General features: G+C 38.2%; 1 pseudogene; it reads right to left on the bottom strand.

Moving 5' to 3' along the window:
- Positions 1-825: 825 nt before the first annotated feature.
- Positions 826-4075, bottom strand: LOC125532951 (annotated as a pseudogene).
- Between the last annotated feature and the right edge of the window lie 398 nt (positions 4076-4473).

The raw sequence follows: 4473 nt of genomic DNA, 5'->3' as shown, positions 1-4473 counted from the left end.
GGCGAAAGGGGCCAACCACCAACACGTCACCGCTGGATAGAGTTGCATAAGGAAGTGGTGAAGTGAATCGCAAACGAACTCTGAACATGCTTCCATGATGAGCTGAGGCTTATGGGGAATCGGAAGAATACTTTTGATTGCAAAAACATAAATTTAGTATCTGGCAAACTGAATGATGGGATGTTACACAACCATTGTAGACTGACTTACTAATGTTTAATACAATACTTATTTTGCTATTTCTCACAATGTAAGATGTAGCAAAGTTCGGTGAGGTTAGGCCTGAATATCAGCAACAGAAAAAGCAAGCAAGAACAAATACGTCTTAGCTCGAGCTCAAGCTATTTAGGTAAGATAATAAGAACCAGTTCATTGACATATTTTGGATAGCTATAAAACACATTAAACTTCACATTAAGATTGTGAGATATACCTCAGTTGAGTAGATCCTCTGATTGGCCCCCTTGGAAAAATCACCAAACTTTTGCAGAAGAAGTGGAGGAGTTTAAGAATAATTGAATCTTCTGACCACCTCCTCCATCGATAAAAGAGAAGAAATTACATGGTAAAATTATATAGTCATCTGCCATAAAATGGAAAAATACAAACCATTAGCAAGTCTGGATTACACGATTGTGGAATTTCAACACATGACACCAGCAATATAACTAATACAGGAAAGTTACAAATGAGACTGTAAAATACAAAGAATGTAGGATAACATACATTCTTTCTTCTTGCAAGAACCCTTCACTTTGGCAGCATGCTCTCCAACTGCCTTCTTCTCTTCTTTGGTTCCAAAAAGGTTTGTTGTCATCGTCATTATCAGCGGCAGTAGCCTGCAAAATACAGGATTCATGATGTTATACTTGTAATACTGAAATATTTAAATAAACCACACAAGTTCCCAATAACAACCAGGACATGAATCAGTTAAGCAGTTGACACACTTATGCAATAGAACACAAATGCCGTTTGATCCTGTGATGGACAGATCCGAGCCGTCGGATCAAAAATGATTCATGCGCTTGTGAGAGGAAAAATTACTTCTTTCTAGGAAAAACTGTACTAAAAATAGGAAAAATGTACAAAAATAAGTGAGAGCGTTGTGTTTGCCGCTGTTTTTCTACTACCGAGGTAAAAGAAGTGATGCGCGTGAGAAATATTATATCTGAGTGGGGTTTACCTGTATTGATTTTAACTTTTATATATATATATATATATATATATATATATATCTTGTGTTTTTGCCTGCATATTTGAGATAGTATGGGCGGAACAATTAATATAGTGTAAGCCTAAAGGCATGAGCAGGCTAGAAGAAATAATTGGAACCTAGATGATTAAAATGAGAAAGACAAGGATCCATGTATACTTTTAAGTGGCCAACAAATTGAATAGGCAGAAGAAGAAAGGGGTTATAATACCCTGATTCTCTATTTATTACATGAAAATTCATTAAAGCACTGCAGGTGAGAAAAAAACTTGATCAACATATGAGTTTGCTGCATATTAGTGAATGAAATACAACAAAGTATTTCTAAAAGGTTACCATTCTTTTCCCAGGGGTTGCAAAGGTCTCCGCCATGTGGAAGACATAATAATAGTTGGGTGTTTTCTTGTTTTTGATTATCTTCCGTAGGTTATGGGTATTGTGATTATATAACTTGACTCTATTCCACCACACACAATAGCCACTAAACTCATCGATGTAGCAGACACAAGGTTCGCCTCTGCCAATTTACATGAAAACATACCATTAGTATTTTTTCTAATATAGAACTTGAGGCAGAGGGTTACCATCAACATCGTTGCTGGCATCAACTTGAGTTATATAGTTAGCATCAACTTGAGTTATGTAGTTAACATTAACATCAACACCAGCATCTAATTCCTCCTGTTTAACTGCGAGTCTCTGAAAAAACAGTAGAAGCATCACATTGATTTAATTGTTGGTGGTTTTAGCTAGGAGGGCTAATTGAAAAATATGACTGTGTTCATTAATACAACTATCTAAAACTAATCACATAGATCTGTAATAGAACACAACTTCATAGTCTTTGTGGCTTCGTATAAAGTGGCTGTTCACATGGTCATTTTATAGAATGAGTAAAAATTGTAGGTTGGTATAATCATAACTTGTGACAATACTCACACAGTCACATGGTGATAACTCTAAATTCCACACATATAATTAGCATGCTGATAGTGTTATTATCATGTGAAAAAGATCATAAATTGACATATACATTTGCTGCTAGCCATGGCCTATCTACTTTTGTGTGAGTATTAATATATTCGAGTGTGGATTATTAGTAAGCAAGTTAAATACTTTCAGAGCATTAATCTGAAGCACATACTTACACATGGAGTGTGTAGGTTTCTTTCCTAACACTTAGAATGTTGACAATTTGCCCTTTTAAACTATAATAAAAACGCAGAGAAGCAAGTTTCCTTCCCCTTCTATTTATTAATCCACATGCTGATATGCTTCATGACGAGCAGGCATTTGCCATCCCTCGTCTTCTTTCATGTTTGTGAGTACCTAAAAAATATGTGTATGTCCCTGTGTGTGTGTGTGTGCAGAGAAGCAAGTTTCCTTGTGTGTGCAGAACCGTATGTGCTCATGTGTGCCGCTCATCATGCTCATGTGTGCCGCTCATCAATTACTCCGCTATCTGAAACCTAACGCTAAATTGGATACCAAACAATGCAGAGAAATTGAGAGCAAGACCAGACTAAACTTCATCTGATCTCAATAAAAGGGATTATAAAACAGCTAGACTATCATACTATGCCATCTTCTTTTTCACGCCTCGGATAGTATATCTTTAAATAGAACTGTTCGTGCCAACTTAATGTATTGCAGCAATTCAAAGACAAATCTGATTCAGGTTCAGTATGACAAAGAACACATCACCAAGTGAAATGTGATTAAGGTTCAGTATGGCAAAGAACACGCCACCATGAGAAATGTGGTTTGTAGTGTCTAGTGAGCAAGTATGGTGTGTATTCATCTGTAACTTGATTACATGAATTCAGGTTCAGCATGTCAAGAAAGAGCAGTAGTGCAACGTATTAATGTGATTGGATGACCATGACCAGTATGTCAAAAGCTTCATCTTACCAGTACACTTCAAATAGTAGTATAAACACTGTCCTTGTAGGACAACAAAGCGAGGAAGCCAGTCATCGACATCAGCGTCGTCTATGATAGGTGGCTCCCCAGGAAATTGAGCCCATCTCTGCAACGCACAAGAGATCATTTAGAGTCACCAGTCTGTTGAACAGCTGTCACACAAATGAAGCTGTTTTGGGGGCAAGCAAACAAAAGTGCACTGGTTTCTTACGTACACTTCTGATATGGAGGTACCCGGAAAGGAGTGCATATCTCAAGGCTTCGTCAATATTTTCTAACCTGCAATGCTAAACTGTATGAATCACATCTGACGGAGAACAAAACACTGAATATAAATAGACACTTAGGTTCAGGTGAAAATCCACACAAATGTTGAGGCTGAATATTGAAGGGGTACTTCATCATACCGGGCTTTTAGCTAGGACACCCTTTCATCGGCATCGGCAATTTCACTTCGTAATGATTCTACTTCAGCTCTTGTCAATTCGGTCTGATAACAGTGAAAACCGTCGGTGTACTTGTAAGACAGGATTCGTGATACATGACAGAAACAGAGGTCCGATATAGTTAGAAAACATTGTAATCTTGTCATCGTCCTTGTTGCTGGAAGACCACCTAATGCAAGGAATAGACAACAGTTGCAGAAGCGATAAACTCCCTTGACTCGTTTCGGGGTCCAAGAACGCCTATGTGGACTGTTTATTACAGGACAGGAACAGCAAGCTAAGCGTGTCAGTACACCCAGAATTAAAGGAAGAGGTTGAAAATTAAACAAGCCTTTGACAGCCATTGTTCGTTCTGCCATGAGTATCATCACCTTGGTGACGGATCCATGTTGCTCTTACTTGTGGACAGACCATCAGCACCATCCATGGGCTCTTTCTCGGGCGTGAAGTGCTGCGGGAAGACCTCTATTCTTCCGTAAACACCATCCATCCAACGGCGCAGGTGCTAGAAGAAATTGCATAGTCTGTTTAACAATGATACAATGTAGCGTAGAATTAAGAAGTGTAAGACAATATCGATAGTGAAGTGGTACGCCACATATTAGACTATGTATTATCTGTTGAATGCATAGTTTCAGCAAAGGTATTCTACGCAAATAGGAAGGATCGTAATATGGTCCAAGCATCGGCTGAAAGCCTCAGATTGCTTCCACGAGCATGTTTGGGTGTTCTTACAATGCTGAAATTCTATTATTAAGACCAGTGCAATAAGCCATTAATCGACAGTTTTATTTATTATTCTATCATAATGGCTATACTATCCAAGAGCTATCACTCCCCCTAATTTTCTGTCTCGGAGAAGATGCACATTGGTCCATCAAAATAAAA

The sequence above is a fragment of the Triticum urartu genome, chromosome 1 (assembly GCF_003073215.2).
Source record: "Triticum urartu cultivar G1812 chromosome 1, Tu2.1, whole genome shotgun sequence".
In the NCBI taxonomy this organism is placed as follows: Eukaryota; Viridiplantae; Streptophyta; class Magnoliopsida; order Poales; family Poaceae; genus Triticum; species Triticum urartu.
Note: the sequence above shows the minus strand (reverse complement) of the source record. Positions and strands in the feature narration are given on the sequence as shown.